General features: G+C 44.9%; 1 non-coding gene across 1 annotated transcript; it reads left to right on the top strand.

The window, feature by feature from the left end:
* The first annotated feature begins 7,012 nt into the window (after positions 1-7,012).
* LOC122680898 lies at positions 7,013-7,122 on the top strand. The gene has a single exon (XR_006336816.1). It is a non-coding gene; the product is annotated as a U6 spliceosomal RNA (small nuclear RNA).
* The last annotated feature ends 7,463 nt before the right edge of the window (positions 7,123-14,585 follow it).

Raw genomic sequence — 14,585 nt, 5'->3', positions numbered from 1 at the left:
ACTCCTTCCATGCCATCTGAATTTAATGCCATGTGCATTTGTGCTATGTATCCAAAGAAATAAAAGTTTTCAACAAATAAAGGCCAAGAAACGTGGTCAAGAAACTGGCTTACCTTTATATACCCTAGTATTGTTTCCCAAACGTAATTAACCATTTTTTTTTGTTTGTTTGTTTTTTTGTTTGTTTTGGAGATCACCAGTTTTAATTGGGGGGAAATGCTTTGAAAGTACTGGATTCTAGTGCAAATTCCTCAGTTCACAGAGGAGGAAGCAGAGGCCCAATAAGGCAAGGAACTTGACCAAATTTACACAGTAAGGAAGAAATGGGACCAGGCCAGGGCTCAGCCCCAGGCTCTAAGCCCAGGCACACACCAGGCCTTCCTCCCAGTGGCCCCAGGTGCCCTTGGCTTCCTGTCATCCTCCCACTAGCAACCCTGTTCATTGTGAATACTTTTTAACTTGACCAGGAGAAAGGGATGAAAGTCTTAGAAAATGCTTCTGTGGTTAATCATTTCCTCATTAAGAAGCCTAAGCAGGGCCTGGAGATAAGACATAGAAACCAAGGGACCTGCAGGTAAGTGGACAAAGAAGTGACCAGCAGGAGGTCGCTGGATGCCCAGCAGTCCCAGAGAGGCTGTCGTTGCTGTGGGCACCACAATCATACTCACAGACAGTTATACACACTCATCGACACACACACACACGCCCACAGTGGGCCTCCAGCCGAGTGGGAGACAAAAAGGCACACAGCTGCCCTCCCCACAGGCAAAGCCCCCTCATTCATCTGTCCCTGGGCATCTCCAGCACTGGGAGTGGAAGTGTGCAATTCAACATCACCTCCTCTTAGGTCCTCAGTGGGTTTGCTACATTCATTTCACTATAGTCACACCAGGAAGGCAGGAACTGCGGTAGGGAGACAGAGGGTCTAGACCTCGCATTAGGGGCCCTGAGTCTTAACCCAGGCTCATTGTCATGAGTGCTGTTCTTCTGAGCCTCAATTTCCTTGTCTGCAGAAGGCAGGTGGTGAGTAATTCCAGCCACACCTAGAGAGCAAGACTGTTTAGCAGCAGAGAAAGTGCCCTAGGGGCCTACATTTGACTTTAATTATGTCTCTTTGAGCAAATTCCTTTCCCTCTCAATTTCTACATCTGTACAGTGGGCACAATGGTTCCCCCTATGCAAGGACTGTCTCTAAGCTACAGTTCTTTCATTTGTGAAATGGGCACTGGGCAATCGGTCCTCTTCCTGCTTCCTAGCAAAGTGTGTCCCCATGTTGCAAACCAATCCATTGTCCCACCGCCTCTGACCCTGCTGGTAGTCCAAGCCGCTAACCTGCCCACCATGGGGCGCTGGATTATAGTCTACTCTGCAGCCAGAGGGATCACTTTAAAAACAGTTGATAACCTCCAGAGGTTTTCCCACCAAACTGGAATATAATGTAAATTGCTCCTAGACCCTGCCAGCTGCCCCACCCTATCTCTTCCATCTGCCTCCCTCACTCACTAGCCTCATTCTGTTCCTGGAACTGGTAAGCTCTTCTCACCTCAGGGCTTCAGCCTGTTCCCGCTGCCTGAAATGCTTGCCCCTCAGCAACTCGTGCAGAGGGCTCCTTCTAGTTATTCAAGTCTTGGATCAAAGGTCACCTCCCTTGGCACAGGAGCTCACAGGCACACTGGCAGAGCTCCTCCTGCACGGCTCCTATGTACCCTCTCAAGCCACTCTGATTGTTTTCTCCATCGGACATCTCCCCACTCCTGGGTAACTTTACCTGTTTGTTGCCTGCTTTTGCTCCATTTCTGTTAAATGTCTTGGTCAGCAGGAGTGTACTGGAAAGTTCCACAAACAGTGAGGATGAGGAGTGGAGAAGGACAGGAGAGGAGATCAGAGAAGGCAGGGAATGGGGGAAAGATACAGTGCAGAAGGCCGTTCAGGTGACTGTCAAGACATTCCCTTTTATCAGCAGTAATTCAGTGGGCCTTTGAACAACATGGGTTTGAACTGGTACAGGTCCCCATATATGCAGATTTTCTTCAGTAAGTAGGTACTACGGTAGTATATCATCCTTTTTTGGTTGAATCCAAGAATGCAGAACCTAGGATATGGAGGGCTGGCTATAAAGTTCTAAGCGGATTTTCAACTGTAAACGGGTGGGTGCCCCTAACCCCCACGTTGTTCAAAGATCAGTTGTACTAGATTATTATTGTCTCCTTCAAATCAGCCTCAAAGCCCACAGAAGCGAGCATGTACTTTTTCGTTCACTCCTTCAGGAAGGCCCTCAGCCTCTCACCTTCTTCATTCCTCTTAGGCAGCCTCTGATTGCACTCCAGGAACTGGAGCCTTGATTTCTCTCACCTGCTAGATGGGAAATGTGCATGTGTGGTGGACCCGGGCTCCCCACCCCAGCCCCCAGACTGATCTCACCTTGTCTGGCCATCTCTTCACCAAGTGCAGGGCCTGAGTCACATCAATGCATTCATGGCAGCCCTCAGCAGGGGACCTGGCACATGGTAAGTGTTCAGTAGAAAACTGATGAATGGACCTGGCAACGGGGAGAATTCACTTTGATGGGCTTCAAGACACAAGAGCCAAACTGCCCCGGGGTTCAATCCCAGTATAGCACATGCTTATGATTCTAGGCAAGTCACAATCTAACTTTTCTCTACCCTTCTTCTGAGGGGACTTAATGCACATGCTCAGTTGAGTTCATCTAACAATGTCTCTTCCTCTCCCACTGCCCAGGAGCCCCCTAGGGTCACTCTGTGCAGAAGGCCAGAGGGGCCCTGCTTCCCTGAGACCTACTTCACGGAGGTGGGGAAGGAAGGAGGATGCTGGGGAGTCTTTTGTGACCAATCACAGGAATCTGGGCCAGAAGGGTATTTAAAACTATCACCTTTCATTAGCTGTAAAAAAAAAAAGAAGGAAATCCTACCATTTGCAACAACATGGATGGACCTGGGGGCATTACATCAAGTGAAATAAGTCAGACAAAGACAAGTACTGTGTGATTTCGCTTGCATGTGGAAACCAAAATAACCGAACTCATGGAAACAGAACAGACTGGTGGTTGCCAAGGGTGGGGGCTGGGGGCAGGGAAAAATGGGTGAAGGGAGTCAAAAAGTACAAACTTCCAGTTAGAAAGATAAATAAGCGCTGGGGATGAAATATACAACAGGGTGATTATAGCTAACAATACTCTTTTGTATATTTGAAAGTTGCTACCAGAGTAGATATTTGAAATCCTCTTTGGAAGAAAAAAACAATTTGTAGCAATGGGAGGCAATGGATGTGAACTAAACTTACTGTGGCAATCCTTTCACAATTTAAATATGTATCAAATCATTGTGTTGCACACCTTCAACTAATGCAGTGTTGTGTATCAATTATATCTGAAGGAACTTTCAGCTACTGAGGCTGGGGGAGATCCCGCCCAGAAGGACATCAGATCTCACTGTCCTCCCAGCCTTTCACCCCTCCCTCAGTAAAACGACTTGATTCCTCCCCTCTCCCCCCAAATTATATCTGAATGAAACTGGGGAAATAAGACTACCATTTTATGGAAATTGGGGGAACTGAGGGCCAAGGCTTTGGCAGCCTGGGTGAGCCTGGGTTCCAGAAGACAGGGACAGCAGGGCACCATAAGGCAGAATAGCAGCAGGGCATGGCTGGCAGGAGACATGCTCCAGTATCACATTATTGAGCTGGAGACTCCAGGGGGACCAGACGGAGAAGAGGTAGCCACGTCCCTACCTTCTCTTGGCAGCAGCAGAGTAGAAAGGCAACTCACACTTGTCCCCGTTCAGGTCAGTTACAGAGGTCTGTGCGTGCCTGACCTTCACCTGTCCAGGGCTGGGAGCTGGGCTGGGCTGAAGGGTCCCACTCAGGGGTCCAGGGCTGGGCAAAGACAGAAAAAAGCAGCCAGAAATTGAATATGAGCTTCTCCTACTCCCATCCCTACCCTCAACCATGGCTGTATCACCCAGCCACACCACGGGTCCCCTCTGCCTTGGTTTGCCCCTCTGCATCACAGGGAAATTGGGAGGGAGATGTCCACCCCAGCAAGTCACTGACCACCCTCCTGAGAGAAGATGGAGACCTCAAGGGGGATGCAGGACACAGACGAGGCTGCGACGGGAACACAGCCATCTGCCAGCTCTCCCGGGAGTGTATCGCAGAGGAGACAGCCACTCAGGAACGTTGCCTGGGGGCCCTGAATTCCAGAGAAAGGCCCGCTGAACCGCCTGGGCTGAGTCAGGAGGAAAGGGCGGGCCAGGGGACCCGCCAGCTCTGAGTCACTGGGGCCCCACTGACTTGTGTGCCTTCCTCTGCAGGCTGCTGGGGCCAAATGAAGGATCCTGCAGAACGGGGTTCAAATTCTAGCCCGGCCACTCCAGTGAGGTCGTGACCCGGGACAGTGGAGACAATAAGGGCTGTGTGTCATTAAATGAGTGAGTATGTAACAGGCTTGACACAAAGCTGGCACTCAACAGCAACAATACCAAATAGTTTTGAGCAATTATTATATACAGGGCATCTATGTATTAAACAGTTTCCAGAATTAGCTCCTAATTAACAAACAGCTAGACATGTGGAGTCACATAGATGATGTTGTCGGTGCTGCGCTAAGTGTGGGGCTGCCCGTGGAGAGTCGCTCCTTCTCTCCTCCACCCCACGCCCCTAGGCCCACCTGCACACACTGTGTCCGGCCCCGTCTCTGTCTGCAGTCTCTGTTTTGTGCCCTGGGCCAAGCACTTTAGACTAAGTTGCTCCCAAAGGTGTGTAGAACAAGTCTTCTGCCCTGGGGGCATCTAAACCTAAAGCTGGGGAAGAAAGGGCAGGGCCGTCCAGGCAGAAGGAACAGCCAGTGCAAAGACTCAGGGGCAGGAAATCTCACGTTCTGTTCCCACAGGGCCTTCATTCCCCTCACTTGCTGGGACTTGCACCATTTAGAGCCATCAGTCCTGCTCACCGTGGTCCCCATGACTCAGACCCCACCCCAGAGGAGGAGGTGAGGTGTGGGGGCGGTCCTAGCAGGAAGGCTGGTGAATAATCATCCACTGGCCTTCAGTGCTCACAGAGAGAGCTCAGACCCGTGCTGAATTTGGCCATCTCACATAAGCCCAGTGGGCGGGGCCTCTTACCCCTCCAAAACCCTGCCCAGGGGGCGGGGCCTCTTACTCTCCAAGACCCAGCCCAGGGGGCGGGGCCTCTTACCCTCCAGAGCAGGCAAGGAAACCCAGGATCAGGTAAGGCCAAAGGCTGAGCTTCCCGCCCCAGCCGGGAACCTGTTGACTTCTACATGCTTTGGGGAGAGTGAGCAACCTCAGTGTGGGCGAGAAAACCAGGTTTAACTCTTACTCGGCCTCTCATTTGTTACTGTACTTTGGGGAGCCGGAACCTCCTTTCTTGGCCTCATTTTCCAACTCCCCTGCAGTAAATGTAGCCTGATGAAATGAACCCCTCTCAGTGCCTCAGTCTCCTTATCTGTAAAATGGGGAGAATAGAACCTATCAGATAGGGCTGTTTTGAGGATGAACATTTCGGCGTGCTTGTTTGCCAGGCCATAATGAGTGCTTTCCATAGATTAATCCCTTGAATCCTCAGGACAGACCTGGGAAGTAGCCACGATTATTACTCCCATTTTATGGATGAGAACCCTGAGGCTCCAGTTAGGTACTTCACCCAAGGGCACCCAGCTGGGAAGTGGGAGCTCTGGAATTTGAACTCAGACACAGTCTGGTGCACAGACAGTTCCCATATACCCTCTGCTTCTGTACAGGCATAGCCGCCCGCATGATCACCAACCCCCACCATCAGCTTGCAGTGTGCTAAGTCACTTCACTCATGTTCGACTCTTTGTGTCCCCATGGACTATAGACCGCCAGGCTCCTCTGTCCATGGGATTCTCCAGGCATGAATACTAGAGTGGGTTGCCATTTCCACCTCTAGGGGATCTTCCTGACCCAGGGATCGAACCCGCATCTCTTATGTCTGTCTTCTGCATTGGTAGGCGGATTCTTTACCGCAAGAGCCACCTGGGAAGCCCGCCATCAGCTTGCTTATAAACAAACAGGAAGGCTTCCTGGAGGAGGCAGGGCAGAAGCTGGGTCTGGAATGGGGGAGAAGATTCCTGCCCCACAGGCAGGAGAACACCTTTGTGCAGTAAGGAACTGAGTGTACCCAGATGTGCTTGGATGGACGGCAGAGAGAGGGCCTGGAAAAGCCCTGGGGAATAAAGTTACCAGATGTTCCAGTTACCTATTGGTGCATGTCAGTACACCCCAAAAGACAGCCTACAACGAAAGACAGCCACCACTTTTGTAGCTCATGAGTTACTCATGACTCAGGCTTCTCGTCTTTGCTCATGTGACATCAGCGGGGATCAAAAAGCAGCTAGAGGCTGGACAGCTGGGGGTCCTCAGGCACCTCACTCTATCTCTCAGCAGGCTCTAAGCACGGTCTCTAAGCATCACGGCCTCGGAGAGGCCAGCGTCCAACATGGCATGTCCAAAGAGAGCCTGAGGAACCCATCGCCCTTTCTGACCCGGCCTTGGAAGTCAGCCAGTGTTGCTGCTGTCACACTCTATTGGTCAAAACAGTCACAGGCTCGCCCAGATTGAGGGTGCCAGGGGCGGGGCGGGGCCTGGACGGTACCCTTTGATGGAGGAGTGGCAGATTTCTGGCAGAGCCTGTGTGGGGTGACAAATACCATGCTAGGCATTTTTAAGAATGTATTGTCACAGAAGGTGACTGGGGCTGGAGCAAGGTGTCAGCCTTGGAGCCTGCTCTGCCTGTGCATGGCAGACTCAGTCTCCAAGTCCTGGGTCAAGTGACTATATGCCTCAAAACATTTTTTAAAGCTTTTAAAAAATGTTTACTTAGGTATGAAACACAATAAGGTGCACAGATCTTAAGTGGGCGCTTAAAAGACTTTGACCTATGTCTCCACTCGGCTGATCACCACTCAGATCAAGACACTGACCATTTCCATTGCCCAATCAAGAGGTGACTACCCGTGCTTGCTTCAGCAGCACATATACTGAAAAACTGGAACAATATAAAGAAGATTAACGTGGCCCCTCCGCAAGCATGACAATGCAAATTCGTGAAGTATTCCATACTTTTGGAAAAGAGAAAAATAAAGTATATTAATGTATATATAGCTTCCCAGGTGGTGCTAGTGGTAAAGAACCCACCTGCCGATTCAGGAGACATAACAGATGTAGGTTTGATCCCTGGGTCGGGAAGATCCCCTGGAGGAGGAAATGGCAACCCACTTTAGTATTCTTGCCTGGAGAATCCCAGGGACAGAGGAGCTTGGCGGGCTGCAGTCCATGAGGTCACAAAAGAGTCAGACAATACTTAGCGACTAAACAATAACAACAAGGTATATATATGAAGTCTAGAAAACTGATACTGATTAATCTATCTGCAGCATAGGAATAGAGATTCAGATATAGAGAACAGACTTGTGGGCACAGCTGGGGAAGGAAAAGGTGGGATGAAGGAGAGAGTAGCACTGAAACATATACATCATATGCATCGCTGTAGGTACAATAGATAACCATACGGAAGATAGGTAACCAGTGGGAATTTGCTCTGTGACACAGGGAGCTCAACCCAGTGCTCTGTAGGGGTGAGATGGGGTGGGAGGAAGGTTCGAGAGGGAGGGGACATAGGTATACCTAAGGCTGATTCATGTTGTTGTACGGCAGAAAACAGCACAACGTTGTAAAGCAGTTATCCTCTAATTAGAAATAAAAAAATAACGTAAAGAGGCAACTACTCTTCTGTCTTCTGTCACCACAGATTAGTTTCATCTATTTTTGTTCTTCATAGAAATGGAATTGTCCAGCTTGTGCTCCTCTGTCTCTGGAGTCTTTCATTCACCACATTCACCACGTGGAAGTGAGGTTTTTCCACGTAGGTACATACATGTGTAGTTCAGTTCAGTTCAGTCGCTCAGGCGTGTCTGACTCTTTGCAACCCCGTGGACTGCAGCACCCAGGCTTCCCTGTCCATCACCAACTCCCGGATCTTGCTCAAACTCATGTCCATCAAGTCGGTGATGTCATCCAACCATCTCATTCTCTGTCATCCCCTTCTCCTCCAGCCTTCAACCTTTCCCAGCATCAGGGTCATTTCCAATGAGCCAGTTCTTTGCATCAGGTGGCCAAAGTATTGGAGCTTCAACTTCAGCATCAGTCCTTCCAATGAATATTCAGGACTGATTTCCTTTAGGATTTACTGGCTTGATCTCCTTGCTGTCCAAGGGACTCTCAAGAGTCTTCTCCAACACCACAGTTGGAGTAGTTGTAGTAGGTAGATATAGTTGCAGTAGGTGATAGGTACAACACCATATTTGTAGTAGGTACTTATATTTGTAGACTGTCGTGTATTTGTAGATTATCCAGTCTTGTCTCTGAATAGCATTCTGTTTTGTAAATATACTGTGTAATGGGCAGCTGGGCAGTTCCTGTTTGGAAGCTATTACAGATACCACTGCTATGAATTTTCATATGCCCTTCTAATAAACATGTTTATGCATCTCTGCTGGATTCGCAGCCACGAGTCGGCTTGCTTGGTCATGGGGTTGGCATAGGTACAATCTCAGTAGATCTGCCAAGCAGTCCTGCCACGTGCTTGACCGTTTTCCACTCCATCTGGTGGTTTGTGAGAGGCCCACATGCTTCCCAGCACTTGATGCAGACAATCTTGTTTTACTCAGTCTATTGGAGGTGAAGTGGAAACCAGTTTTCTGAATGAAATCTCAGTACAAGTCATCGTTTCTAAGACAAATCAAAGGTGAGATGTAGTGAAAGCCAATACTATGTACAAGGGGGAGTTTACTGGAATATCTTGCTATTGTTTTAGTTGGGTTTGCTTTATTTTATATCTTTATATTTTAGAGGTAATTACTTATTGTTAAATTTAAACTTAAAGCATATATGTGCCCTTGAAAAAAAACTACGAAGCCCTTCCTGCTAGAGCGCAAGCAGCTAAGAGGCAACACTAAATAAAGGAACTTGGGATTTGCCTGGTGGCCCAGGGGTTAAGACTTCATGCTCTAAATGCCAGGGACCAGGGTTCAATTCCTGGTAGGGGAACTAAGATCCCACATGCTGCACAGTGCAGCCAAAGAAATAAATTTTGAAAAGTAAATAAAGGAACTCAGAAATGAAGTAGCTGAGGTGAGCATGGAATCCACTTCGGTAGTGGATTATAATTAACCAAGTGAAGAGGAATTCCCTGGTGGTCCAGTGGCTAAGACTCTGTGCTCCCAATGCAAGGGGTCAGGGGTTTGATCCCTGGTTAGGGAACCAGATCCCACATATTGCAACTAAGAGTTTGTATGCCACAACTAAAGGTCCCATATGCTGCAACAAAGACCCAGTGCAGCCAAATAATTAATTTAAAAAAAAGAAAAAGAGTACATGGTTTAAAAAAAAAAGCAAGCAAAACTTGATGGAACTAATAATCATGGTAGGAGACTTTAACACATACCTTTCAACAGTGTGAATTTAGCAAAACTAGAAATAGAGTCAAAAATCAACTATATTTCTCTCCACTGACCACAAAAATAAAACATTTTAAAACTGAAACTATTGAAGTCCTAAAAGATAATATAAGAGAAAATTTAGATGACCTTGAGTTCAGTGATGACTTTTTTGATGAAACATCAAAGATGTAAGTGATGAAATCATTGATAAGCTGGACTTCATTAAAATTGAAAACTTATAAAAGACACTGTTAAGAGAATGAGAAGACAAGCCAAGGGCTGGGAGAAAATATGCTAAAAGACATATTTGATAAAGGACTCTTACCCAAAATATACAAAACTCTTAAAATACAAAAAATAAGAAGATGAACAACGTAACTTAAAAAAAAAAAAGTAGCAAAATATCTGAACAGACACCTCCAGGAAAGATGTACAGATGGCAAACAAGCATATGAAAATGCACTCAATGTCATGTGTTAGTAGGGGTTTGCAAATTGAAACAACAGTGAAACACTACTATGCACCTACTAAAATGGCCAAAATCCAAAACACTGAAAACACCAAGTGCTGGTGAGGATGTGGAGCAAGAAGAACTTTCTCTCTTGGCTGGTGGAAATGCAAAAGGGCACAGTCACTTTGGGAGATGGTTTTTTATAAGACAGTTTCTTATAAATTAAACATACTCTTATACCATATGATTCGGCAATCCTTTACTTCTTAATATTTACCCAAAAGTGTTGAAAACTTAAGTGCACACAAATATTTGCACCTGGATGTTTATGGCAGCCTTATTCATAGCTGGCAAAATTTAGAAGCAACCAAGAAGTCCTTTCGTAGGTGAACAGTTAGATAATTGTGGTACATCCAGACAAGGGAATATTATTCGGTGCCAAAAAGAAACAAGCTCTCAAGCCATGAAAAGAAACAGAGGAAAGTTAAATGCATATTACTAAGTGAAAGAAACCAATCTGGAAAGTCTACATACTGTGGGATTCCAACTATATGAATTCTAGAAAGGGCAAGACTATGGCAATAGCAAGATGGTTAGTGGATGGGGGAAGGAAGGATGGTCGATGGAGCACAGAGGATTTCTAAGGCAGTGAGATTATTCTATATGGCACTATAATGATGGATGGATGTCATTATGCATTTGTCAAAACACATAGAATGTGCAACACCAAGATTGAACCCTTATGTAAACTATAGACTTTGGGTGATGATGTATCATAGTTTCATTGATTAAAACAATGAGATGTTGATAGTGGGGGAAGCTATGCATGTGAAGGCAAGGAATAGATGAGAATTTTCAGTACTTTTCTCTCAATTTTTCTGTGAATCTAAAATTGCTGGAAAATAATAAAATTCTATTTTTAAAAAATAAAGCCATCTATAAGAGCATCAGAAATATCAACTTCCTAGGAAGAAATAAAACAAAAGGTGTGCAAGACGGCTACACTGAAAAAGACAAAATATTATTATGTGTTAGTTACTAGGAAAATGAAATAAAGACCACAGTGAGGTCCTATTTCACACCTAGTAGGATGACTATAATCAAAATGACAAACAGTAACAAGTATTGGCCAGGATGTGGAGAGATTAGAACCCTGTCACATTGCTGATAAGATTGTAAAATGCTGCAGCTGCTTTGGAAAACAGTTTAGCAGCTCCTCAAAAAGTTAAATATAGAGGTGCCCTATGACTCAACAGTTTCACTCCTAGATATACAATACCCAAGAGTTGAAAATATATGCCTGCACATAAACGTATACATGATGTTCACAGCAGTTTTACTCATATTAATAATAGCCCCAAAGTGGAAATAACCCAAATATCCATCAACGGATGGATGGATGAACAAACAATGTATATCTAGACAATGGAATATTCAGTTCAGTTGCTCAGTTCTGTCTTTGAGACCCCATGGACTGCAGCACACCAGGCTTCCCTGTCCATCGCCAACTCCCGGAGCTTGCTCAACTCATGCCCATCGAGTCGGTGATGCCATCCAACCAGCTCATCCTCTGTCATACCCTTCTCCTACCTTCAATCTTTCCCACCATCAGAGTATTTTCCAGTGAGTCAGTTCTTTGCATCAGGTAGCCAAAGTATTGGAATTTCGGCTTCAGCGTCAGTCCTTCCAATGAATATTCAGGACTGAATTCCTTTAGAATTGACTGGTTTGATCTTGTAGTCCAGGGGATTCTCAGGAGTCTCCTCCAACACCACAGTTTAAAAGCATCAATTCTTCGGTGCTCAGCTTTCTTTATAGTCCAACTCTCACATCCATACATGACTACCGGAAAAACCATAGCTTTGACTAGACAGACCTTTGTTGGCAAAGTAATGTGTATGGTTTTTAATATGCCATCTAGGTTGGTCATAGCTTTTCTTCCAAGGAGCAAGCGTCGTTTAATTTCATGGCTGCAATCACCATCTGCAGTGATTTTGGAGCCCCAAATAATAAAGTCTGTCACTCTTTCCATTGTTTCCCCATTTATTTGCCATGAAGTGATGGAACCGGATGCCATGATCTTAGTTTTCTGAATGTTGAATTTTAAGCCAACTTTTTCACTCTCCTCCTTCACTTTCATCAAGAGGCTCTTTAGTTCTTCTTCGCTTTCTGCCATAAGGGTGGTGCCATCTGCATATCTGAGGTTATTGATATTTCTCCCAGCAATCTTGATTCCAGCTTGTGCTTCATCCAGCCCAGCATTTCGTATGATGTACTCTGCACATAAGTTAAATAAGCAAGGTGACAATATACAGCCTTGATGTACTCCTTTCCCAATTTGGAGCCAGTTTGTTGTTCCATGTCTGGTTCTAACTGTTGCTTCTTGATCTGCAAACAGATTTCTCAGGAGGCAGGTAAGGTCGTCTGGTTTTCCCATCTCTTTAAGAATTTCCCACAGTTTATTGTGATCCACACAGTCAAAGGCCTTGGTATAGTCAATAAAGCAGAAGTAGATATTTTTTTCTGGAACTCTCTTGCTTTTTCCATGATCCAGTGGATGTTGGCACTGTGATCTCTGGTTCCTCTGCCTTTTCTAAATCCAGCTTGAACATCTGGAAGTTCACAGTTCACATACTGTTGAAGCCTGGCTTGGAGAATTTTGAGCATTACTTTGCTAGCGTGTGAGATGAGTGCAACTGTGCAGTAGTTTGAATATTCTTTGGCATTGCTTTGGTATTGTCTGAATAATGGAATATTATTCAGTCATAAAAGAGAGAAAGTGCTGATACATGCTTCAACATGAATGAACCTGAAAAACATGATGCTAAGTGAAAGAAGCTAAACACAAAAGGCCACGTTTTTTATGATTCCACTTCTATATATTTAAAGTCCGGAATAGGCACATCCATAGAGACAAAAAGAAATTAGTGGTTGCCTAGTTGGGGAAAGGGGAGTGTAGAGAATGACTGCCATTGGGGATGGAGTTTTTTGGGGAGTGATAAAAAATATTCTGGAATTAGATAGTGGTGATGATTGTACAATTTTGTAAATATACTTTAAAAAAAAACCCACTGAATTGTACACATTTTTCATTTGCCACGCCACGCGACTCATGGGATCCTAGTTCCCCAACCAGGGACTTGAACCTGAGTCCTCAGCAGTTAAAATGCAGGATCCCAACCACTGGACCAACAGGGAATTCCTTGTACACTTTATTTTTGGCAGCACTAGGTCTTTGTTACAGTCTGTGGGCTCTTCGTTGCCTGTGGGATCTTTATTCTCTGACCAGGGATTGAACCCGCGTCCTTTGCATCAGAAGGCAGATTCTTAGCCACACAGGGAAATCCCACCCTGTCTACTTTAAATGAATGAATTGTATGGTATGTGAATTATATCTCAATTTTTTATTTTTTAATAGCATCATTATTTGAAATTAAATATAATCTAAATAAACCAAGAGCTATATCATTTTCAAGGACCAGAAGCCTCAATATTATAAACATATCAATTCTTCTCAAATTAATTGCAAGATTCAACACAATCCCAATTCAAAAATCCCAGAGTTTCCCCCCTGAAATTAACAAGTTGACTCTAAAATGTATATGGAGATGCAAAGGAAAAGCCATTGACATAAAAAAAAATAAAATAAAAAAGAAAAAAAAAAGAACTTACTGTACCAGACTTCAAGAACTACTGTAGGAACAAGAATTTAAACAGTGTGGCATTGGTACAAGGGCAGACAGACTAACAGTCTAGAGACAAACCCCCACATATGGCACATAGGACACAGCAGTGCAGTGGGAGAAGGACAGTCTTTTCAGGAAATGGTGCTGGGTCAGCTAGATAGAATATTGTGGGAGAAATGCATCTTGATCCCTCTAATAGCTTCCTGTAGCTGCTGTAAAAAAATTACCAGAAACTTGTGGCTTAAACCCATAGAACTTTATACCTTCACAGTCCTGGAGGTCAGAAGTTCAGAATCAGTATCACCGGGCCAAAATCAAGGTGTTAGCAGAGCCAACACGTTGGAGGCTGTCAGAGAGAATGTTATTTGCCTCTTCCCATCTCTGGAGCTGCGGGCACTGCTTGTTTCATGGCTACATCAATCTAGTCACAAGGCGAGCAACTTTTGTTACAGAAGGTAACAGTTCCAGGAATTAGGAGGAGTCTCTCCATCATTGGGAGACTGTTTTTTCAGCCTAATGTAACCCCTACCTCACACCATAAACAGATATAAATTCCATACCTAAATGTGAAAGAGCAAAATAATAAAGACTTAGAAGAAAGCATTAAGAGAACATCTTCATGACCTTGAAAGAGGCAGGGTTTTCTTAAACAATAAGTAAAGGAGCTAATAATTTTTTAGTGGACTATATCAGAATTAAGAACTCTCCTTTGACAAAAAATACATTTTGAAGAGTTAAAACATGACCCACAAAATGGGAGAGGATTTTTGTAATGAACATATACAGCAAAAAAACTTCTGCTTGAAATATACAGACCTCCTACAAATCAATACAAAAACACCCAACATGAAAAGACATCCTAATAGCAAAATAAATCAACTCTACGCCAACAAAACGTTTTAAAAAGAAAAATAGGCAAAAGACTTGAACAGATCAAAGTGGATACCCAAAT

Source organism: Cervus elaphus, chromosome 22, assembly GCF_910594005.1.
Source record: "Cervus elaphus chromosome 22, mCerEla1.1, whole genome shotgun sequence".
NCBI lineage: Eukaryota > Metazoa > Chordata > Mammalia > Artiodactyla > Cervidae > Cervus > Cervus elaphus.
The sequence above is the reverse complement of the archived record's forward strand: the minus strand, read 5'-3'. Positions and strand labels throughout refer to the sequence as shown.